At 37.1% G+C, this 25979-nt stretch overlaps 1 protein-coding gene and 1 long non-coding RNA gene across 3 annotated transcripts in view; both read left to right on the forward strand.

The window, feature by feature from the left end:
- Positions 1-25979, forward strand: part of LOC101740818 (ubiquitin-like protein 3) — a 178247-nt gene that overhangs the window by 93900 nt on the left and 58368 nt on the right. The window lies entirely within an intron of this gene.
- Positions 1-25979, forward strand: part of LOC134200118 (uncharacterized) — an 80049-nt gene that overhangs the window by 50738 nt on the left and 3332 nt on the right. The window contains exon 3 of the long non-coding RNA XR_009974879.1: positions 748-807. This is a non-coding gene — a long non-coding RNA (uncharacterized LOC134200118). The remainder of the gene's footprint in view (positions 1-747; positions 808-25979) is intronic.

Raw genomic sequence — 25979 nt, forward strand, 5'->3', positions numbered from 1 at the left:
CAGTAAATTAATTAATTATTTTTATGGTTTTTCTTCCTCGACTTGTGTCGGCTTTGATAAATATCTCGTCCCGTTTCCCACAGGAAAAAAGATATCTATACCCCAAAAATTTAATGATATTTTATGTGAAAAAAAGAAAGAATAGAAAATAACTAAATGATGTAGAGAACCCCAGCGTGTGTTACTGTGCGTGAGTAGTGCCTCTTCTTCTTCCTCGTCGTCCTCCTCGCTGCGTTATTGGCTGTTTTTTTATATAATATTATAAGTAAATATATATTATTATACAATAGATTTAATGATACAGAATTTATAAATCACAGCCAAACGTGGTTTATCGACGACTTTCTTTATATTAAATAAACCATGATTTTGATGTTCCAATTAACCCTTTAATTCATGACTGTTTCGCGGTAAAAACACGCAGTACGTTAGTACCATACAAGCGGGCTCACAATATAAACCCTTTCATTACACAAAAAAAATTGTATTGTATAAACATTTGAAATGCTTATGTACTGGATATATCAATTTCATTTTCTCACCGCCGACACAATTTTTCAAGTGTGATAAACGAGAAACAAGATTCCTATCGCTGTGTTTGTTTTTAAAACACATGTTTTTAAAACTCTTGTTATTTTTTACGATAAAAATGCCTGTCTCTTCATCTTTTTCATTTCCCGTGAATCTTTCGCATGCGAGCGTTTTGTTGAAGCAAATTTCGTTAAAGTGTTTTATTTATCTTTTCAGGTAATTTCGGTGTGTTTGCTGTCTGAACGACGATAAAATTACACAATATTGTGGCACACAGTAAGTGGAAATCAAATATAGTTTGAAACCATTAAGCAATATGCATCACTGTCACTACACAGTATAAAACAAAGTCGCTTTCTCTGTCCCTATATCCCTATGTATGCTTAAATCTTTAAAACTACGCAACGGATTTTGATGCGGTTTTTTTAAATAGGGAGAGTGATTAAAGAGGAAGGTTTATATGTATAATAACATCCATTAAATAGTGAAGAAATCAATAATAAATTACAGTTTCCGAAGCGAAGCGAGGGCGGGTCGCTAATTAATTATGTTTGTATGTTATATTATTATGTAGAATATTATGTTTTCTGTTATTTCCGGAACGCTGCGGAAACACAAAATAAATGTTTTAAAATTTATAATGAAACAAGTAAATTGTAGAATTATTTGACCAAAAGTTATTATACATTTCGGAAAACAATAAACTCATAACGCGTACGGTCATGATGAACAATTTTAATTATCGAAGCTTACAAAAGATCTTAAGTACGTACTTCTGATTTGTATTATGACTAAAAATATTCTTTCATTCATTGCTCATATATATCGACGCCAACCTGCTATTTATTTAACTGATATTAATTAATGACTTAATGTAAACTGCGTTAACGTTTATAAGCCCAACGCAAGTCAACAATTGCATAAAGACGTTATTCAGGAAAATTAATGAACGAATTACCCCACTATTCTACTATAAATACATCATCATCATTTTAAAACACCATGGAACCTGCCTATCTGTCATATCTATATATTAATACGTGAAGCAAAAAACTTTCTACCTCTTTTTACGACAATTGCGCGGACGAAGGAATATGAAATTTCCCACACTTATAGAGAGAATATAGAGAAGGAGTGCAGAATGTTAATATTTTTTTAAAATCATGCGTTATTAATACATTAAATCAATAAGAAAATATTACACACACTACCATGTATTTGACAAACACACACATATATAAACTCTATTTATTGTTAAAATTTTGTTATTGCTTAAAGTCTGGGGTCAAATTGAGAAGAAGTTACTATTATTTATCTTTAATATTATTTGTCTATAATGTGGTCTTGGCGAAATCTGTGAATATAAAGTCTATTAAATCTTTGACAATAGAACCTTAATAATGTTTAAACTTATAATTACAATTAATTATAGTCGAATCTCGACTACTGCGGGACCACTAGTATATATTTAATATTAATATACTAATTGCTTAGGTTTGTGGGCGAGCTCACAGCCCACCTGGTGTTAAGTGGTAACTGGAGCCCATAGACATCTACAACGTAAATGCGCCACACACCTTGAGATGTAGTTCTAAAGTCTCAGTATTGTCACAACGGCTGCCCCACCCTTCAACACATTACCCCAAACTTATTGAGCCCTTCGAATATTGAGATTCATTTATGTGAAAAAGAATGTAGCGACATACCTATATGTACCTACGTACATGTACATCACAAGATTCCGATACAGAGAGCAATCAAGACAATGAATCTGTTACATGACCTTTTATCGTACTTATTTCCGAACGTTACGTTTCAAATAAAATTGTATTTTTTTTTTTTGTGCGTACGTATTCTTGTCGAGTGAATTAGCGCGATCGAACGAAGCCTTCGAATGTAATGATCGAGGAAGTAAGTCCCTTTGATTGTTTGAGCGTTAAAAGGAGAGATTATTCGGAGTTTGCAACTTTTTTTTTTGCCTATTTAACTAGAAAAAAAAGTTTGAACGCGTGTAATTGGTTCCGTTCTTTTTTTTTTTAGCTCTGAATAGATTTTTCAATGAAGATACTTATCTCTCTGTTCTCGTCAAAGTGGCGTTACTGTTTGAGATATTGAAGTTAACAAGTGCTGTGGAAAATTCACTTTGTCCATAAAGATGATGTTTGATAAGTGTTTTTGCTGTTTAGTAACCGTAAATAGAAATTTCTTTGGCTCGTGTTAGGAGATGACTGGTAGAACCCCCACGACCTCTCACAGCTGGAGTCCCGCAAGGCTCTGTCCTCTCACCCCTCCTATTTAGCTTATTCGTCAACGATATTCCCCGGTCGCCGCCGACCCATTTAGCTTTATTCGCCGACGACACGACTGTTTACTATTCTAGTAGAAATAAGTCCCTAATCGCGAAGAAGCTTCAGAGCGCAGCCCTAGCCCTAGGACAGTGGTTCCGAAAATGGCGCATAGACATCAACCCAGCGAAAAGTACTGCGGTGCTATTTCAGAGGGGAAGCTCCACACGGATTTCCTCCCGGATTAGGAGGAGGAATCTCACACCCCCGATTACTCTCTTTAGACAACCCATACCCTGGGCCAGGAAGGTCAAGTACCTGGGCGTTACCCTGGATGCATCGATGACATTCCGCCCGCATATAAAATCAGTCCGTGACCGTGCCGCGTTTATTCTCGGTAGACTCTACCCCATGATCTGTAAGCGGAGTAAAATGTCCCTTCGGAACAAGGTGACACTTTACAAAACTTGCATAAGGCCCGTCATGACTTACGCGAGTGTGGTGTTCGCTCACGCGGCCCGCACACACATAGACACCCTCCAATCCCTACAATCCCGCTTTTGCAGGTTAGCTGTCGGGGCTCCGTGGTTCGTGAGGAACGTTGACCTACACGACGACCTGGGCCTCGAATCAATTCGGAAATACATGAAGTCAGCGTCGGAACGATACTTCGATAAGGCTATGCGTCATGATAATCGCCTTATCGTTGCCGCCGCTGACTACTCCCCGAATCCTGATCATGCAGGAGCCAGTCACCGTCGACGCCCTAGACACGTCCTTACGGATCCATCAGATCCAATAACCTTTGCATTAGATGCCTTCAGCTCTAATACTAGGGGCAGGCTTAGGGACCCCGGTAACCGTACTCGTCGAACTCGACAAAGAGGTCGACGTGCAACCTAACCCATGCATCAGCCCGCTGAGTTTCTCGCCGGATCTTCTCAGCGGGTCGCGATTCCGATCCGGTAGTAGATTCATTCGCGAAACAATTGCTCTTGAGTTGTTAGGTCTCCTTCGGAGGCGCTCGGGCAGTTGTTAGCAAATCCCACCCCTCTTGGCTGAGCCTTTGCTCGCCCACCTGTCCTGGTGAAACTGGAAAGGCCTTCGGGCCACCAGTAAACTTTCAATCATAAAAAAAAAAAAAAAAAAAAAAAGACTGGTAGAAATCGCCGCCTAAAGAAAAAACCGTTAGTTCTCTAAAGAATATTTATATCAGGTAAACATCTTCAATAGCTACTAAAGGAAAAAGGGAAATCGAACGATAAACGGAGGGAAAATGCTTTTTTTTTTGTTTCTGTGTTGTATATTTCTAAATAGTTTTAGCCCTCGTCAAGACATCAGAAAGTTCAATATGTGTTCATATAATATTATGTATTACCATCGGTTTTGTAATCGTAAACTTAATCAATTACTTACAATTACTTAATAAAAAAATTAATCTTACTGGTGGTAGGACCTCTTGTGAGACCGCGCGGTTAGGTACCACCACTCCACCTATTTCTACCGTGAAACAGTAATGCGTTTCGGTTTGAAGGGCAGGGCAGCCGTTGTAACTATACTTGAGACCTTAGAACTTATATCGCAAGGTGGGTGGCGCATTTACGTTGTAGATGTCTATGGGCTCCAGTAACCACTTAAGACCTGGCTGTGAGCTTGTCCATCCATCTAAGCAATAAAAATAAATAAAAAACTTAATTAAAAACATCGTCACCACGAGAACTGAAAAAGCGTTTTAATTATTGTTCATCAGTTATCATTGTCTCATTCTTTTTTTTTTTGCTGTTGTCATATCACTCTTGTCAGAGCGGTCGTGGTTTTCAGTCAGTATCGTTGCTGTGGGCAGGTGTTATGCGCCTCAAGAGCAATATCACTACTTCTCCCGATATCTATGATGAGCCGGGCACACTCATGTAAATAACTCGCAACTACCGACTTGGCTTGGTCGATCTATTGCGTGGTAATCATAAATATATCATACTAGCGACCCGCCCTCGCTTCGCTTCGGAAACTGTAATTTATTATTGATTTCTCCACTGTTTAATGGTTGTTATTATACATATAAACCTTCCTCTTCAATCACTCTATCTATTAAAAAAAACCGCATCAAAATCTGTTGCGTAGTTTTAAAGCATTTAAGCATACATAGGGACAGAGAAAGCGACTTTGTTTTATACTACATATGTACTGAAGTAACGAGCAATCGAAGTATGAAAATGTCATATGCGAGACTCTTGTAATATTTCTCCGGTGAGGTGTAGGTAATGTAAGGGATAGTTGTATTTTTGTGATCGACGTTTTTCATGTTTCCTTATTAATAACGCATCGTTTACAAGACATGCTCTCTGTGGCGGGTAGCCATCATACAACGCAAGATAATTGACAGATGCCTGAATCTCGCTTACGACATTTTCAAGATAAGCTTGCATATATACAAGTTCCGAACAACAACATTCGGACCGTCGGTCTACCGAGCAATATCACCCGCTCGGTGGAAGATCTTTCCTTTCGTCGTATATTACCAAACTCTCAATGTCCAGTCGACTTCGAACGATGCAGCGACAAATATTTATTAAGGGATCCTCAGGGCGGCGGCGACAATTGAGACACTTTACATCCACACGAAATATTATATTCTCTTTAGTACACGTTACGACGGATAGAATACGAATGCATCAGAAATATGCTAACCGCCGGTATTTATACAATCATCATCATCAATCATCTTGACCTATTTTAATACAAACTTAGTAGGTAATATTAAACATTGTTTATCTTAATTATTCTGCTGATTATTTACGTACAATTATTATTTAATAATATCGAATTATGTAACATAAATAACATTAAGGCTTATTGCGCCGGAAGCTGTCAAGCGGAAGGCGCCAATAAAATATTATAATATAAGTATAAAGAAATATGAATGAACTGTTTACTTGATTATGAAATTACTAATTATATTATAAGACAATAATAAGTTCCATAATATATTATATTTCCTAATCATTAGGGTGTACCTTAACTAGTTCGTAAAAAATTTATTATGTGAGGCCGGAAGTGTTGCTCGATAACTTATATAGTATTTTTTTTTTTTATTGCTTAGTTGGGTGGACGCATTACTGCTTCACGGCAGAAATAGGCAGGGTGGTGGTACCCACCCGCGCGGACTCACAAGAGGTCCTACCACCAGTAAATATTGTTTTTCCAAAGATACTTATTGATATCTTATCGTTTTGTGGTGTTTTTGATTGTGGCCTAGAATAGTCCCACCAAAGCTCCGTGGGTGCCGAAAAAAAACCAATGGATTCAGTAGGCCAGTAACGTTCTATGTATTTTTGACTAGATTACCGCCATCTTCAATTTTCATTGGTGGCATTCAGTTGGCAATACTGGTCGTGTGGTGTGGATAAGCGCGACCCAATCGCACGTGATATCACACTGTGATAAGAGACGTAACCATCTTGAACTTAAAATGTATTTATTAGTGTGTGCTGAAAAATAATCTATGCACATACCTTCGTATGAACCTCACCTTTGTATATTTCGAATACATTATTAATTATGATCAATTCTTACCTTTCTTTTTTATTGCTTAGATGGGTAGACGAGCTCACGGCCCATCTGGTGTTAAGTGGTTACTGGAGCCCATAGAAATCTACAACGAAAATGCGCCACCCACCTTGAGATACAAGTTCTAAGGTCTCAAGTATAGTTACAACGGCTGCCCCATCCTTCAAACCGAAACGCATTACTGCTTCACGGCAGAAATAGGCAGGGTGGTGGTACCCACCCGCGCGGACTCACAAGAGGTCCTACCACCAGTAAATATTGTTTTTCCAAAGATACTTAATGATATAGAATAGTCCCACCAAAACTCCGTGGGTGCCGAAAAGAAACCAATGGATTCAGTAGGCTGGCCTACATTCTCTGTATTTTCTATAAGATTACCGCCATCTTCAATTTTCATTGGTGGCATTCAGTTGGCAATACTGGTCGTGTGGTGTGGATAAGCGCGACCCAATCGCACGTGATATCACACTGTGATAAGAGACGTAACCATCTTAAGCTTAAAATGTATTTATTAGTGTGTGCTGAAAAATAATCTATGCACATACCTTTGTATGAACCTCACCTTTGTATATTTCGAATACATTATTAATTATGATCAATTCTTACCTTTATTTTTTATTGCTTAGATGGGTAGACGAGCTCACGGCCCATCTGGTGTTAAGTGGTTACCGGAGCCCATAGACATCTAAAACGTAAATGTGCCACCCAGCTTGAGATATAAGTTCTAAGGTCGCAGTATAGGTATTTATATATGTATATCTATAAGAAACCATTGAACTTATTAATTATGCGGCGCCACGTAATCGACAAGTCCAAAAACAGGCTCGACTGCTTTTTTATCGGCCATAAACCTTCGGGTAAGGGCTACCCTTAAAGTTTGTTGTTCTTATCAGCTGAACGTGTTTGCTTCCAAGTTTCGGGACGTTATGTACACGCCCACATTATGGAAACTTACGAAAATTGCGTGTCTCGCTGTTAAACTTTAAAAGTCTTCTTGAAAATATCCTGTGAGAATTGGCTTTTTGGAAAATTTATTAACGTTCAACCTTGAAATAAGTATGTACTCAAATTGGTAAAAATAGTATTAATAAAGGGTAGGTACCACCGCCCCGCCTATTTCTGCCGTGAAGCAGTAATGCGTTTCGGTTTGACGGGTGGGGCAGCCGTTGTGACTATACTAAGACCTTAGAACTATATCTCAAGGTGTGTGGCGCATTTACGTTGTAGATGTCTATGGGCTCCAGTAACCACTTAACACCAGGTGGGCTGTGAGCTCGTTCACACATCTAAGCAATAAAAAATAAAAAAAATAGCATCAGAAAGAAAATTGTCCTATCCGTAAGGCATTTAGTGTTAAATTACCTGAAGATTTTCAATGAGAATGATCAGAAGATACACAAGTACCAATAGAATTTAATTTTATATGCACCACGTACAAATTTTTTTTTAGATCTTCGGAAATATCACATAATATAAAATACTTAAACTGTCCGTATTTCCGCACCGTACTCCGTCGATATACCCGTTTTCAATCGCAGGGGACTTACCTACACTATATCACACACACAAACACGCGTTCTCTACCTACACCATATCACACACACACACGCGCGCGCGTTCCCTCCCTGTGGTCAGAGAAAAGGTATAACGAGTGAGTGTCCTTAAGATAAGAGCTTGCTTTTGACGCCATGTCCTCGAATCATTGTTGTGTGATACAACGAATCTAAGACTGTACAAACGTATTGGTTTTGTATTTTCGAGAATTGTTTGCCTTTTATTGTTGCCAGTACGTTTTTCGCCTTTAAATGTGATATAACAGCTAATATGCAAGACTTTACAAAGGTATTGGTTTTTTTGTTTTCGAGAATTGCTTGCTTTTTGTTGTTGCCAGTACTTTTTTCGCCTTTAAATGTGATATAACAGCTAATATGCAAGACTGTACAAAGGTATTGGTTTTTTTGTTTTCGAGAATTGCTTGCCTTTTGTTGTTGCCAGTACTTTTTTCGCCTTTAAATTTGATATAACAGCTAATATGCAAGACTGTACAAAGGTATTGGTTTTTTTGTTTTCGAGAATTGTTTGCCTTTTATTGTTGCCAGTACGTTTTTTTCGCCTTTAAATTTGATATAACAGCTAATATGCAAGACTGTACAAAGGTATTGGTTTTTTTGTTTTCGAGAATTGCTTGCCTTTTATTGTTTCCAGTACTTTTTTCGGCTTTGTGATCTAACAGGTAATGTACTTAGCTAAATTATGATGAAAATGATACGTCTCGATAGTTATTATCTCCTTATTAAGTTTCTTCAAGCTATCACTAAAATAGATATAACATATTGGAGATTAACTATCGTTTTTACTCTACAGTTTATTTCTTATGTGTCTCGTGTTATGTTTTACCATTTCGACATTTATTCAAGTAGCACATAAATTAGTAAAATAAATTAAAATAAAATTTTATTTCTAGGAGACACTGTATCAAGCAATATTATTGAATAAAATCACAACCGGTCAATTTGAAAAACATATTCAAATTAATTGGTAGTTTATTATCAAATGCCGAATCGACTTTAAGTTTTAATTATCGGGTATATAACGTCTAGTTTCGTTTAAAATCAAAATACATTAAGGGGACCAGTCTGATTTGGAAAGATTCGCATCGTGCACCCGGTTTCCGAGAAACTATCCTCTTAGTGTAAAAACGCGAAGTATCCATAATATCTCATATGTATCTTGGATACATCTTGTACACTGCCTTGCTTTTAAAGTTGATAGAGCGAATTATAAGTACAAAACTTCTTGTTGTGAAGTACTGGTGGTAGGACCTCTTGTGAGTCCGCACGGGTAGGTACCACCACCCCGCCTATTTCTGCCGTGAAGCAGTAATGCGTTTCGGCTTGAAGGGTGGGGCAGCCGTTGTAACCATACTGAGACCTTAGAACTTATATCTCAAGGTGGGTGGCGCATTTACGTTATAGATGTCTATGGGCTCCAGACACCAATAAAAAAAAAACTTGATCGCGAGCTGGTTCCGGTTCACTACTAACCAGGCGATTGAGGCTTCGTATCCGAATCATATTGGTAAATCCAAGACCAGAACGATTTTAGCAATCAAATCCCTGTTAACTTTTTTTTTGTTTGAAGCCAAAGAAAAAGTGTGAATATAAAGTGACGATTACACGTAATCTTAGTGTTCGGCTGAAACATATTCTCGGATTCTAGTCTCATACAATCTTTATTAAGTAATCTGGAGATTTCTGGAATTTAGTATATTACCTTACGGGATTGTACCGAGCAAATTGGCTGCAAATTTAATTTCGACTCTGATAAGATGCCTCTAAATTTTATGCAGTTTCAAACTGTTGCCATAACGACGTGCTCCACCACATCGGATGCATAGTAGATGGATCTAACATGAGATCGTGTGCCGGATTGGAAAGTTTGCATACGAATTTGAATATTCTGTAGGGTTGTCTGTCACATTTATCATTTTAAATTTTAAGATTGAAGATGTAGGTATCTCTGTATTTATATTTTTTTTATTTTGTTAATTTGTATTTTATATTTATGTTTTTAATAAAAAAAATTGACTGGTGCATTAGTTAGCGTCTCTGATTGGGTAGCCGATGGGTGTGGGTTCGTTCCCATGTCAGGTATGATGAATAGGTTTGTTTGGCTCTTTGTCTGAGTGTTTAATATTTATATACATATTATGTATATCAGGGCGTCGAGAGGCTGGTTATATATATATTTTTTATTTACATACGAAAAAAATACATAATGTATTCAATAATTTTATATCGAAACAATTATCTTCATGTATACTGTAATTAAGGCAATAGGTTCTGTAATTTTTTTTTAAATTAAAAACAACAGGTCTCGTTTTTGAAAAGTTGTAAGCATTTCTATAACTATATATCTGTCAACCCTACTCAGAGCGCTGTCCGGAGTACACAAGTAAAAGGAAGGAAGTGGAAACACTGATTCCTTATGTAATTTGCGGTTGATTATGTAATTAGATCGTTGGTATTCGCGGAATCCGGTCTGTGAATATTTAATATAAGGTTATTGACATTGATATTCTATATAGACATTAACTCAGCATACGATTTAGGTCAAACAAACCGGAACAAACCGACATGGATTTGAAATTAATGTTTTATTTTTATTTACCTCGATGAGTGGAAAGAACTCACGGACCGCCTTGTCCATTAAAAAGAGTAGCCGACATACATATGTACTTGAAAACGTGTTATTTATAATTGCCTTCGTAGACAGTAAATTAAACGCCCTGACTGTCTTAAAAAAAAATTGAATAATTTAAAACTTGATTTTTCCTAAATTTAACTGTTGATTTTCTAAAAAAAAACAAAAGCTACACTTAACCTTTTGTTTTCGTATGACAAATATGTACTTAGATCATGAAAAATTTGTAAGTTGACCGATATGGAAATCTCTACATCAATTGGATACCATAGCAACTCGAAAGACAAGTGTTTTTTTTTGTTGCTCGAGAAGGCAGACAAGCATACGGCCCACCTGCTAGTAAGTAATTACTGTCGCTCAGGAACGTCAGCAATGCCAGGGGCAGCGCCAAACCGCTGCCTACCGCTTAATACTCCCCCTTAATAATAGTTGTTCCCTATGGATCAATCGGGGGCTGTGGCCGTGGAAGAGGCTAAATAAGATTATTTTTCAAAATGGCACACCAAAGAGATGCATAGATTAACAGAAGAGCAGATGTTAACATTACCACATAAAAAAGCCATGTATTTAAAATAGTTATTTAAAAAATATACACTAAATAGTGAAGTGGTGTAATGGAACATGTTCTAATTGACGTTTCAAACAGCACGGAATGTGATGTGGAAAAGCATTTATTGTGCTACAACGGCTCCGTCTAGTAGCTAGAGAGCGGGCCATGAATCCATTTGAAAAGCTGACCTATATCAAATATTACATTTCCCTGAGGCTTCCATTAGACTAATGAAACGATGAAAGACTCCGCTGTTAAGTCGCGTTTGCCGTTTTCATAACTTTTCCCGTAAAATCTGACTGTTAAAATGAACCTACAGGCTATATTGGCTTTTAAACATGCAGGATATTTGTTTTTGTTTTGTGATATCGAAGCTTTGTTGTTGTTTTATATGATTTAATGACAAGCTTATTATTTAGCATAGACTTAATGCAATAAGAAAATTTTGACAATAAACAAATAGTATGCATGCGTGTGTGTCAAATACATGGTAGTGTGTGTAACGTTTTCTTTATTGATTTAATGTATGTTTTATGCATTATTTAAAGAAATATTAGCATTGTGCACTGCTTCTCTATATTCTCTATAAGTGTGGAAAATTTCATACTCCTCCGTCCGCGCAATTTTCGTAAAAAGGGGTACAACGTTTTTGCTTCACGTATTAATATATAGATAAACTAGGCGTTACACCGGGTATAAAGAAACGGAATATGGGTTTATACCTTGATTGACAAATTCAATTTTGGTCTCGATTGGCCAAATCGGTTTTTCTCCCAGCGCGAGCGTCTTACCTTTTATTACTGGTCACGGTAGCACTTATTTAATGGGATGGAGTACAATGTAATTAGTTTTGTGTAATATAGCGTGGCGTCAGCGGTGATGGTAAAAACGCTTATTATTAAGTGCGTACTGAGAATGAACTTGAATTGAACGCGTCTGATATTGATGCTTCGGCAACCGTCGGTTGTGGTGCCGATAATTGGTACAAATAGGTAGGAAAGGAAAAGGAAATTAATCATTGTAAGCGCTTTTAATAGTGCTAAATTACAGGCCAAGACCTACAGCCACGCCTCTGGCACCTGCATGTCCTTATCATTGACATACAATCGAAAGAGACAAAAGAATGTGTAAGCTAGATTTTTTTTTCTGTTTATCTTTTGTAAAATTTGAAAACTATTTTTGGACTGTATGTTTTGATCTAGTGTTAGGCACTTATAGTTGTAATTATGTTTATTATCTTTAATATAGTTAAACCACTTTTATGACTTAAACACGGTCGCGCATAAAAATAAAAATTTATTATCATTACCGACAAGCACTCTTACCTTCGAAATATGAAGCACGTTTTCTTAATATATCCACTTAATAGCATCCCTTTGATCAGGTACGTACTGAAGGTAGATTTGCTAAGGTCGTGCTTAAGTCACCCAATAAATACAATGGCTTCTTTAAAACAATTGTCTTAAGGATAAGCCACTATTGTAATCACCTCCAAAACATACACGTTGTATAATTACAGATTTTCACCGATGACAATCAAGTCGAAAGTTAATTGGGAAATCGGCTATTCCGCTAATACCCGAACACGGAATTGATTTGCATAAGGAATAGGCAGGATCGAAAACAGCTCGCTTTGAACTTGCAATATGCCCCTTTTTACCACCACTCACTATTAAACTTTAGTAAATATGAATTACGGTAGTAATTAGATATGATATTTAGTCCCACAATTGGCCACAATCAAACTTTATTAAATGTGTCTTCTGGACCAATTTAGAAAGAAAGTCATTTCTACCTGTAGATGCTGAACTCTAATCTTCTGAAAATAATGCAAATGAAGACGTGTCGCCTTTCAAAATTTTTATTTCATTAATTATTTATATAATTTATTGTCTTATATACGAAATTTAATTATTTTATTTGGTATAATAAACAAGCATTGAACATACTGTTTCCATTGTCAACTATGCTCGTTGTTGGAAGATATTAACAAAAGATGGAAAGGTCCATTGAAGTGATACACAATACACACGACATAATCAGTTCTCTGTATTAACGTATCAATAGACTCGAAAATCAATGAGGCCCCCGCCGATTTAACGGAATACGTCCCTCCATCCGTCCCTTCGAGGAGAACCTTCCTGACTTTAATTATAATTCCATAGCACTCTCCCGGGGAATATTAGAACGTTTGTTAATTAAATGCCTCATCAATATTGGTTTAATATATTGTCGTGCTATGAATAGCAACTGTATTAGCCCTATGAATTTTTGTAACCCTTTCAAAAGAGCATCCAATTTCTTGTGGTATAGCGTGCTATAACACTATGCTGTGATTTAGTCTACGATTATGCCGATATCTACAAAAAAAGGGTAATCGAATGTAATAATTATTGGCGGTAGGATGTACTTATTGTGCTCCTACCCTGCCACCTAGATCAGTGGTTGGCAAACCGCGGCTCGCAAGCCGTATGCGGCTCTGACTCCTCGGCTATGGCTCTTTCGCGAAATATATAGTCCAGACACGGAATATTACTTAATATTTTGGCTTGTGAGAGATGCATAAACATTTTTGAAACGCAAGGCTATAAAAATATGTGTAAAAAATGACATTTTCAATAATTTTCAATTTTTATTATGGCTCTTTTGGTTGACAATGTTGTTGACCATTGACCTAAACCATTTTTTGTATTATACCTAGTCAGGTCATAAATTCTGTCACATGTTTAATGTAAAAAAATTGAAACAAGTTTATTCATTATGTAACCATTCATATACCAAAATGAACTTAACAAAACATAGATTCTTATGACACTAAAGTTTATTCAAAATGACCTCCGTGATTTTGAATACAGGCCTTCAATCTGCGCGGCCAGTTGTCTATCGCAGCACGAACGAGGTCCATGTCAATATCGGTGGCTGCCTTAATCAAGGATGTCTTGAGTGACTCCAAATTGGGATGAGGCTTTGAGCACGCCTTTTCCTCCAAGTGTTGCCATATCTTGTAATCTAACGGATTCAAATCTGGACTGGAGGAGGGCCAGTCTTCGTGCCGGATGAAGTCGATTTCACGCGCCGCCAGCCAGTCTTGTGTGCTCTTCGCTCTATGAGCTGGCGCCGAATCTTGTCGGAATACCCAGTGCCTGTTATTGAACATGGTATGAGAAACAGGTTCCACAAGGTTCGTCAGGACTGTATTTTGATACACAACTGCATTCGTTTTTACACCTTTCTCACAAAAATGTACCTCTGTTAAGCCCCAATAAGAAACTCCCAACCATACCATGAGCGAGGATGGAAAATGACCTCGTTGGACACGCGGAATACGGTTGCTCGCTTCTTCACTACTGTGTGCGTACACCTTATCATTTTGTTTGTTGTAGCTCTCTTCTACGGTAAAAATTTTTTCATCCGAAAAAAGAATTTCCCGATATTTTTTTCCCGCGTACCGCTTCAACAAAGCGCGGCATCTCTTCAGTCTCCATTAGACGAGCATTCAAACGATGTCCTGTTTTCCTTCGATATGCCCGAAGCCCTAAGTCTTCATTTAACACCCTTTTCACCGTGGTTCTGCTTAACCCCATCTGAAGGGCCAACAGTTTCTGCTTACGTTTGGGATTTCTTTGAATTCGCGCCTTCACAGCTTTTATCACTGCTGGAGTCCTAACAGACCGAGGGCGACCACTTCTTGACCTGTCATCTACACTAGAGTCTTCATTGTATCGTTTGATGGTACGATAAACGAATCTTTTGGTTATATTCAAATTTTTCAGTATGTTAAAAATTTGAATTGGCGCGTAACCGCAACGATGCAACGCAATAACTGCAACACGGTCTTCTTTAAGCGTCCACTCCATATTTAAAAATGAGTAAAATTCTAAAAGTATACATTTTTATTTTCATGAACAATTAGAAATTCGAATTCAATAAACTTTTTTGTGGCCAGCATTCTAAAAGAAAAGTTTTTACTGTGTGACAATACTTATGACCTGACTAGGTATGTCATGACTCAATACCGCCCTTAGATGCTAAAATGAACATATTATTTAACATTGAGTCAGTATGAAAGTCATAAAGAACATTTTCTGATAAGTCGATGAGGTCGAATGCTCAATTAGCAACCACTAAGTAACAAATCTAAGTCGTGAGTAAGTTAGTGCTAAGAATTTTTGAAAGACAAAAGGAACGAATTAACAAACCATCATATATTCAATGCAAATTTCATTTTTGTTTATTAAATGTGTATATCAAAAGTATGAGTATGTCTATTTGTTATCATAAAAAAGAACGCAGACATGTAACCCCCTAGCGGTTTTCAAAAGATCGTTACAGCCTTTCTCAATTTATCTGAATCCCTTTCATTGTATTCCTCCGAGCCTTTCGTGCCCTGTATAAAGACAAATGGTTTCTGCAGTCGTCGCAGAGTTATCTCGTCGCAATTTCTTCTAATTCGCGCCACCAATGACCCGCGTTGTAGGGTTAATTAAAGAATTAATCGTTATCCAGGGCCGTGGGGGACTGCGGGCCGAGACCGTGGCTGAAATTTGTCGTGCGGGTTATAAATGATGCCCCCAGGAAGGTTCTGAATGGGGCGTTTAATGCTGTTGCCATCTTTTTAGCCGTGCTCTTGATTTACTTCAATAGGTAGAACGAACTAACGAAACGCTTGATGTTAAGTGGTTAGAGCCTATGTGGACATCACAACATCTACAAGGTGCCTCACCTTGAGATATAAAGTCGTGGTCTCAAATGTAATAATACTGGCTGTCATAGTACCTTTCTTCAGATCAAAAATGTGATAAAATTGTCAATTTGAGCACTCGAGAACATATTTTAAGTCCTTTACTGTATTTCCACAGAGCACGTTAACCTGAATAATAAATAAATATTTTCAAATATTTTTTTGTTTTTTTTTTTAAATAGTAAGCCCACCAAAGCTTACCTCGGCTTGGCGTAAAATTTTCAGGTGTAAAATATTTGCATGCATATAAATCAAACGCAAACTAAATTAAGAGTTGTTCGCTTGGATTTTTGGATGGTTCGCTCGTTGGATGTGTGTTTATTATTCGGCAGAGAGTTCTTGATATTCACGTTTAATTATGTATGTGCATTCGTTGATTCGAGGCCGAGAAACGGACACGTGAGTTCCGACGATATATCTTAAGATAATGTAAGTTTGATGACGCGCTTCGTTCTATAATGCCGAATCGATGAGATCCCGTAAACCAGGGGTTCCCAAACTTATTTTGTCTACTGCCCACTTTGAGAATAAATTATTTTTAGCGCCCACATTTTTTGCACCTACTTAAAAACCACTATAGCGAGAGCTCACTCGATGTCTCTACACAACGCCCCCTTTTTTCTGGGTCTCTTACCGCCCCCCTTTAGGCCTGCAGTGCCTACAAGGGGGCTTTATCGCCCACTTTGGGAAAGGCTGCTGTAAACTAACACAGCTCGGAGTAAGATTTTTAAATGTATCATCTGACTTAGGTACTATTTGGAAATATATTCACCCCTTACATACATACATTATGCAGAGACGCTTCTCTGTAGACGGTTGTCTATTTAAAATAATAGCGTTCACGTGTTCACTGAATTTCAGATAGGAACGACAAAATTACATGTAAATTATTTATTTTCTATTTCACATAAAGTCGTTGTAACAGAGCTGTCCAGTAAAAGAGGTGATAGTGTAAGTGTGTCCGGCTTTGGAATGAGCTCCCCTCCACGGTGTTTCCCGAGCGCTATGACATGTCCTTCTTCAAAAGAGGCTTGTGGAGAGTATAAAGCGGTAGGCAGCGGCTTGGCTCTGCCCCTGGCATTGCTGAAGTCCATGGGCGACGGTAACCACTCACCATCAGGTGGGCCGTATGCCCGTCTGCCTACAAAGGCAATAAAAAAAAAAATAAAAAAAAAAATTAGTAATATTAAAAAAAAAGTAATCGCCAGATTAAAACGTTAAAGCAGCTTTAATTACGTTCGCGACTCGTGAAAGCCGAAGAAAATACGATAGACAATAGCGTGATTAGAAGTCTCGTCTACAAAGTTCCCAATAACAATGTCATAAACCACAATCATGTTCGCTGTGTAGAGATATCGATGACAACGGACAAATCTGGAATCTCGTTAATGGGAATGAAGATAGATCGGGTAACATAAATGGTAGTAGTAGCAGCTTCACTGTGAATCTCATCCAAACATACAGACAACATATCAGAGATCGTTTGTCCGACTCAAAAATGAACTAGATAAAGTGAATAAGTATCTCTATATATAAAAATGAATTGCTGTTCGTTAGTCTCGCTAAAACTCGAGAAACGCTGGACCGATTTGGCTAATTTTGATCTTGAATTATTTGTGGAAGTCCAGGGAAGGTTTAAGAGAAAATATAAAAAATCTCGGAATTATATAAAAACAAACAATTCTGTTTTTCCTTTGATGTGTCCCCCGTCAGACGGATTCCTTTTGTTTGTTTTAAGTTTATTTATACAAAAGTTTAGGTCTTTTATTTATCGATTGAGGCACTACAAAGTCTGCCGGGTCAGCTAGTAAATAATAATGTAATATTTCTTCATTATATCCTTCAGTGCAAACTTCACTCGCATCCACGAATTCGTTTATCGCATCAAAACATTCTAGTTTGTGAAATATTTTTCCGACGCGCTGTCACGAAATATATTCGCGTCCGCCATAAAATGCACGTACACTCCATTTAGGCGACCACCTAAAACGCCGGGACATAAACAAAGTTTGTCGCTGTAGGTACTCGCCGAGGACACGTCACGTCTCCGGAACGTCATCGGGACTCGCCAGGAGTGAATAAACTCTTGATGGCAAACTTTCAGGGAAGAAGAAGAGTCCTTTAAAAATATTCTCGGCACGTGCGCTCCGAGACGCCAAACAATTAATTTCTTTAATCAAGCCCACTCGAGGGAGCAGAAACCTTTTACGGATGTTATTCTTGAAGAATTGTAAATTATATCTTTGATAATTTTGCTATATTTTTTTTACATAGTACTAGCTTTTGCTCGCGACTCCGTCCGCGTGGAATAGTTACTTTGGCCTAACGCTAAATTTTACCCCCCACTTTATTTACGTAGAAAGTGAAGATATTTTTGAATTATAGAATGTTAAGGAGCTATTTAAACCCCGATTTTGAAACATTCCTTATTGGTGCTCCGCCTACATTGGTCTTAACGCGATGTAATATAGCCTATAACCTTCCTCAATAAATGGGCTATCTAACACTGAAATAATTTTTCAAATCGGACCAGTAGTTCCTGAGATTAGCGCGTTTAAACAAACAAACTCTTGAGCTTTATAATATTATTAATATTAATACAGTATAGATAGGTGAAGCGTGAAAACAATTATCTAATTTGGTATAATTAATTAGTATGCTCAAAATTGTTAATTTGTTTATTTCTGAATATGGTATTCAATCAGCTACTATATAGTACAGGTGGCAAGGGAACAGTTTTCAAACTACAAATGGTAGCAGGTAGTAAATGATTCAATACAAAAAAGCAATATCGATTAGCAATAAGAAATGCTTATACTATGTATTAGCTGTCAACGTGGGCAGCGTAAAAAAATAACAATAATATTATAACAATATAATGCTATTTTTTATTATTGTGTCACGAACCGGTTTTACGAACTTCGATTTTCGTTCTCGGCAAACCTTACTTTCAATTTAGTTAAAATTGTAAATTGATAACTCTACAACTAAGTTAATATTTAAGGAGGTAGGAGGTAGGAGTAAGTAAGGAGAAGGAAGGTAAGGAATTGAAATCAACGGCTCATTATTATTTTTAGTTTAGTTTAGTCTAGTTTTTTTTTTCATCAGCAAACCGAGGTGTAATTGAACAAAAAAATCTGTAGTTTTTACGGATCAATTCGCGTAAATTGTCTTTTCCTTCTGTTCCTGTTCTTTATGTACCTTTAGAGCTTGTTAGGATAATTCGCTGTGCTAATAACTTCGTGTAATCATAGTCTATCGTCACTAGAATGTATAAAATCATATTGTACGCTTTGTATTCTATCTATGACAATAGTTTACTGGTGGTAGGACCTCTTGTGAGTCCGCACGGGTAGGTACCACCACCTTGCCTATTTCTGCCGTGAAGCAGTAATGCGTTTCGGTTTGAAGGGTGGGGCAGCCGTTGTAACTATACTGAGACCTTAGAACTTATTTCTCAACGTGGGTGAGAAATAAGTTCTGGTTCTCACCTTATAGATGTCTATGGGCTCCAGTAACCACTTAATACCAGGTGGGCTGTGACCTCTTCCACCCATCTAAGCAATTATAAAATAAAAATATCTACCAATAGTAACACAAAATTCGTGCTTGCCGATCGATAGGTTGTTCTATAGTGCTAATAGTTGGTATATTTTTGGTTGTTCATTGACCCTGTTAACGTTTTAGGCAATAGCTACATTTAAGATCACTACAATACGAATAATTATTAAAAGAAGCTGCAATTGGGAGAAAGGTATGCATGTGATTTACAGAACAACTATTTTGAGATATCGACGATGTGATTAAGCTTCTTCACGCACGTGGGTCGATGTTGTAGGCGGTAGTCGATCCGATCGTGCCATTTGTTCCTTGCCAAGGTTTTGTTTAATTTATCTGTATTATTTGCTTCTACATTTATTACAATTATTAATATTTTTATCCTTAAGGATGTTTGCTTGTATTCGTAATGAGTTATCTGAGCTTTATAAAGCCGTTATAATGTTTATTCGGCCTATTAAAGCCTAACGAGCGTTCGATAAAGTTATTCACAAAGATTTGCTTAAAACCCAATAATCAAAATGTACGCCATGTTAACATTTTGTAGAAAAAAACGCTAAATCCAAAATACTCTGATACACTTTAAATTTGTAGTAGACACTTCTTTTAGGACGTTGGCACTCATTAAGAACTGATTTTACGTAGATCCTATAATGAATGGAATTTCCTCTATCATCGAAATTACTAATATTAAGATCAAGTATTACGAAAGTTACCCTGATAACCGTTGCTTGGACCAGCAAGCTACACGAGAAACTCTTTATCCCCAGAAACTGCCACGTGTTTTTTATTTTTTTTTATTCTAAATAATCATTTCAACGCTAGTGAAGCAGCGTGGCAATGCTTGTTAAGATTGTTCAATTATGGTTATTATATTCGAATATCCTGTAGCATGTAATGAAATATACACTTATGTCCCATAGACAAAACCCACTAAGTTTCGCGCCGGATCTTCTTAATGGGTCGCGATTGCGACCTGGTGGTAGTTGTGCGAATCACTGCGCTTGTCAATGCTGATGTTAGAAAATTCTCTTAAGTTGAGCTCGTGAGCTCACCTACCCATCTCCACGTAGCTGAAATAGCTCTATATGCTAACAGCGAATAGGTAGAATAAAAACAAAACAGTTATGTCAAAGATCATTTAACTAATTGGTTAGTCCGATATTAAATGTTAATAGGTATTTGCTTGAAATTGTCTAACCACAAAACCAATAGAGATAATGAGACAGTAAGTAATAAAAATAGTCAAGTGGTAAACTAATGAACTTTAATAGAATATAAACCAACGATTTTTAGATTTATTTTCTGTCAGTCCGTCTGCTTGCTCGCACACACCGCCGGGACTACTGGCTGGATTTACATACAGTTTTCATGGTTTGGAGTAGAATATAGGCTCCATTCATTAAAATCGGATGTTACAATAAAGATATCTTTATTTCTGTTCTTTCTTGTTCATGTTCTTCTTTTTTCTGTTTTTTGTCTTCTTCTTGCTTCGGTTTCCTCAATACTGAGGGTCGTGACCACCTCCTCGCAACAAGAGTTTATTCCGGATCATTCCACGCCATTTGCTTCTATCTGCCGCCGAGCATCGTAAACTGTGGTGCGAGGGTAGTGCCGATCTGGTCAGTCCAACGTGTCGGGCCTCTACCTCTTGGTCTTCTTCCGTCCACCTTGCCAATCACTTGCCATAGCTTCTCCAAGCTGCCGTTATCCTTCCTTGCAATGTGGCCATAGTATTCCAGAATTCTACGTAGGCAGATGGTAAAAAGCCTCGTCTTTATCTGGAGTTCTCGGAGGATAGACACGTTTTTTTTTATTGCTTAGATGGTAGGACGAGCTCACAGCCCACCTGGTGTTAAGTGGTTACTGGAGCCCATAGACATCTACAACGTAAATGCGCCACCCACCTTGCGATATAAGTTCTCAAGTATAGTTACAACGGCTGCCCCACCCTTCAAACCGAAAAGTATTACTGCTTCACGGCAGAAATAGGCAGGGTGGTGACACCTACCCGCGCGGACTAACAAGAGGTCCTACCACCAGTAATAAAAGTTAATTGGTGCGGCGTGCTGTTTATACTGTTACATGTTGAAAATCACATAGTAAATAATATTATTATTATGAAAGTTACTCTGCCGGTCAATTACATTCTGAAGTCCAAACCATTAAGTTAATTGTGAGGAAATTCGGTTTGGTTTGGTTTGAACCCTGGGAAAGAACATCGGTATTCATCTCACTGCTAAGAACAGATGAACCACGCTATATTCAGTGTGGTCCGTAGGCGCAGGCATAGCTGCAGGCGAAGAAAATGTAATTAATAGGAATGTAAGATTGTATTATTTTACTATAACCAACTACCCTGCGATTCTCATTTCCTATATAGATTTTGTGTCACCTAAATTTCTGTTTCTTTTACTTCACGATTCTTTTATCTAGTGACTTCAAAGATCAAGATTATTACGACACACAAATCAACACAAGACAACACAGTTTTACTTATCAAAAACTATTATAGTATACGCACTTTCAGATACTATTACAGGTAATTCTCATACGTTCTTATTTGAACTAAAACATTAGATTCAAATACAATTTCATCGAACGAATTTAGGGCGAATATAACGGTCACCATCTCGCTTTTGCAGTTAAGTTTAACGACACAGATTTCGTTCATAAAGATAGTGGATGGCACACTTTCTGAATTCAGACATTGTAAGCTTATGATTCTCGATAAATTTGTTACGCTCAACGCTTTTTACTAAGCGATGATTCCATGTTATTTAAGTACTTTTTTATGTTTATTGCTTAGATGGGTGGACGAACTCAAAGTCCACCTGGTGTTGAGTAGTCGCCGCCACCTACCATGAGACGTACATACTTTATTGTCTTAGAACAATTTAGAAATTTTCTCTTGACGTTAGCAAACGAAAACGAATGACAGTTCTTAGGACGGAGGCACCGCTCTTCAAGAAGGCTGGTTGCTAAGTGTGATGGCGTCTACGCACCTCTATCTGCTTGGCTCTGTCGAAGCATGAAGCTAGCCGAGTTCCGACGCTGCCGCAATTGTGCTGCCATCTCTCGGGAATCGTGCTGAGTTTCGTTTAGCTACCAAACTCTCCGACATATACATATTATGTTGTGGAAAATCCACACACCCATCCCACAGACAAGAAAAAGCGAATAATGTAAAAGTCGGAATTGTATTTGTAGTAATAAAGGATGTCACAGAGTTCAAATATATTGATTTTGCGTCTTTAACTTACTTTTCTAAAAGAACTAAGATTTATCAAATCAGTACTTAGGATAGAATACATATTAAAAATAACCATGCTATGTATGAGCCTATTCAACTGCTAACAGAATTTAATACAGTATTCCGTCTGTGGAAATTATTTAGGCTCGGTTATGATACGAGGTTGTTATTCCGCCATTTAAATGTGAGCACGCGAACACTTGTCTTGTCGTAAGACTCCGGGATAAAGCTGAGCTCAAAGATTGACAGCTCTTTGTTTCAGTAGAGCTGAAATGTCATGATATTTAATGGACCATACCAGCGTTACATCTTTTTGATGCTGAACACATTTTGAAATAAGAATTCGATGTAAGAATATTACTGGAATATATTTTAAAGTGTGTTTTTTTTTTTTATTGCCTTTGTAGGCAGACGGGCATACGGCCCACCTGATGGTGAGTGGTTACCGTCGCCCATGGACTTCAGCAATGCCAGGGGCAGAGCCAAGCCGCTGCCTACCGCTAAAGTGTTTAAGAATTTGTTTGAAGCTCCAGACTTTACTAACTTTAAGGAATGTCTGCAAAATGCATAAATATTTTACCACTTAAACATTGTAGATGTGGCCACTAATAATCTGAAAATGTCTTCTCACAACGATAGTTTGGAGTTTCGTTCAGAGCTTATCTATAAATTTAAGAAGTTTGCATCTGTTTAATTTGGTGACGTCATAGCATACCCTTTCATGTTTTATCAAAACCGCTTTGTATAAAAAGTACTGTCGTATGCTCAGTACCAAAACTATTGTAATATTTTTACAGCAACCTATGTGTCGCATTTACCGCGGGATGATAAGCTGGTCGTATTTGAGTCGTTTTGTTTAAGTTTAGTTATTAAAGCGATTTGTAAATGTTTTTCTTAGTAATTATATACAAAGAGGAAGTAGGAATGACACATACGATGGAGGAATATTATTTTAAAACGTCATAGTTTTAAGGATAACTGAATACCTACTTCGTTATTCAAATATATCGTTGAAACCAAAATCTGCTAAAAGTGTTGTTTTTTGATACCAAATTTTGATTACTACTAGAGGTCCCGTCGTAGTCGAAATTCGACTAGGTATAATTAATTGGAATTGTAAGTTTTTACACTATTATGATTATATTTTATACTTCTATAATCACAAAATTCGCCAAGCCTACACTATAAAAAATATTAACAAAGACAAACAGTATTTAATCTATTCTCAATTTGACAACAGACGTCAAGAACAAAAGTTTGACAATAATTAATATGCATGCGTGTGTGCGTCAAATACATGGTATGTAGTGTGTGTAATGTTTTCTTTATTGATTTAATGTATCTTTTATGAATTCTTTAAAAAAAATATTAGCATTGTGCACTTCTTCTCTATATTCTCTGTAAGTATGGAAAATTTCATACTCCTCCGTCCGCGCAATTTTCGTAAAAAGGGATACAAAGTTTTTGCTTCACGTATTAATATATAGATAATACGAGTATACTATACTATAATAGTAATTATTATTATCATCAAAATGTTTAAAACTTTGTCGATATTGTTCTGACAACAACGATTATGTTGTGACAATGATCTTCAATAGTAAGAGTTCTTATGTCGTGTGCTAATCTAAAGTAATAAATGAAGTACATATTCGTTCCCAATAGATAAATATCCTTATTTTAAGAAAGTTTGTTAAAAATTAACACAATTGCCAAGCAAACTTTTGTCATTTTTTGCACCTAAATAAAAACGCGCCAATCACGTTTTTGCCTTAACATCCCGTGATCGCCTTCAAGCGACACTTCAAATATTCGAAAGTCTTTATTTTGAAAGTGTCGGAACACGTTTTTTTTTTACTTACGAAACTCGACTAAAGATCAAAACCTAATTACGGCATTTCATTGCGTAAGCATGGTTTTATTCTAAAACTTTTTTTATTGGTTGATTCCACAGTCGATTTGTCACACCAGTATACCATAGCTCTATTAAACTCTTAAACTAAAAAGTGGTTATCCCATAAGGCCGGTAATTTTGTTACTTTTGATTGTAAACATAACAACAAATAGAATTAAAACTAAACGTGGAAAGGATCGAGGTATTAGAGGTGTTCGATCAGAATCCAGCCCCTCGTGGTAGCCTAGAGCTGCGGAAACCAGCACGATGGGTTTGTCGAATACGAATCCGCGGCACCGTGATGTATTTTTTTAATAAATTATTAGCTTATCACTCACCACGAACCGATGACCTCATCGTATCAAGTCGTAGGATAGGAGGTTTCAGGGTGAGGATGTGGTAGGGAAATTGGGGGATAAAACCAACTACCATATACAGTTTTTGGTTAGATAACAGTTACACCTACCCAGATCCCAGACCCAATTATAAACAGCTTTTCAACTGGATTAGTATCTTTATATTGATTATAAAATTAACTTGAAAAGGTTTTTTTCAAGTTGCGTATTTTTTTAATTACTTCGATGGGTGGACGAACTCACGGCCCCTTTGGGGTTAAATGATTACCGGAGCCCATAGACATCTACAACGTAAATGCCGCCACCCATCTCGAGACATGAGTTGTAAGGTCTCACTTTTAACAGTACAACGGCTGCCCCGCCCTTCAAACCGAAACGCATTACTGCTTCACGGCATAAATAGGTGGTGGTACCTACCTACCCGTGCGGACTCACAAAACGTCCTACATTTAACACCAGGAGGTTTAACTTTATTTTGAAATGGTTAGTACGCTAGCAACGTCAATCATGAAGTTAAACTCAAATCTTCAGGTTTAAATTCTTATATGTAATACTTAAATTGATGTTCATTTTGAATGCGATTAAATTAACAAAACTCCAATATATGTCCAATATATATAAACCAAATTCAAAACCGAAATGCCACATCCAAATTGATAGTATTCATGTACACGCAAAAATACACGTAGTTTTTTTACGACTTTATTTATTAACAAATGAAGTCTACATTCGCATGTCACTAGATATTCTGTTTACGATGTCACAATCGGAGTATTTTTGGGAGTTGAACCCGAGCAAGGCTGTATTCGCTCTGTTGCATATTGACCTGATTTCCTTGACGATCATGCTCCTCTCTGACCGTTACTCTAAACAGATTAGACCGGTGTTTCCCAACGTGCGACCCACGTCCCACAAGGGGGCAATTTGACAATTAAGGGAGGCAATCGCACTAAATTAATATAGAAAATCTGTATTAAAATTACTTTGAATTTCAGTTTTTTATTATATATTTTCAAATGTTACTATTATTTTATTATTACT

Source organism: Bombyx mori, chromosome 14 (assembly GCF_030269925.1).
Source record: "Bombyx mori chromosome 14, ASM3026992v2".
Lineage (NCBI taxonomy): Eukaryota > Metazoa > Arthropoda > Insecta > Lepidoptera > Bombycidae > Bombyx > Bombyx mori.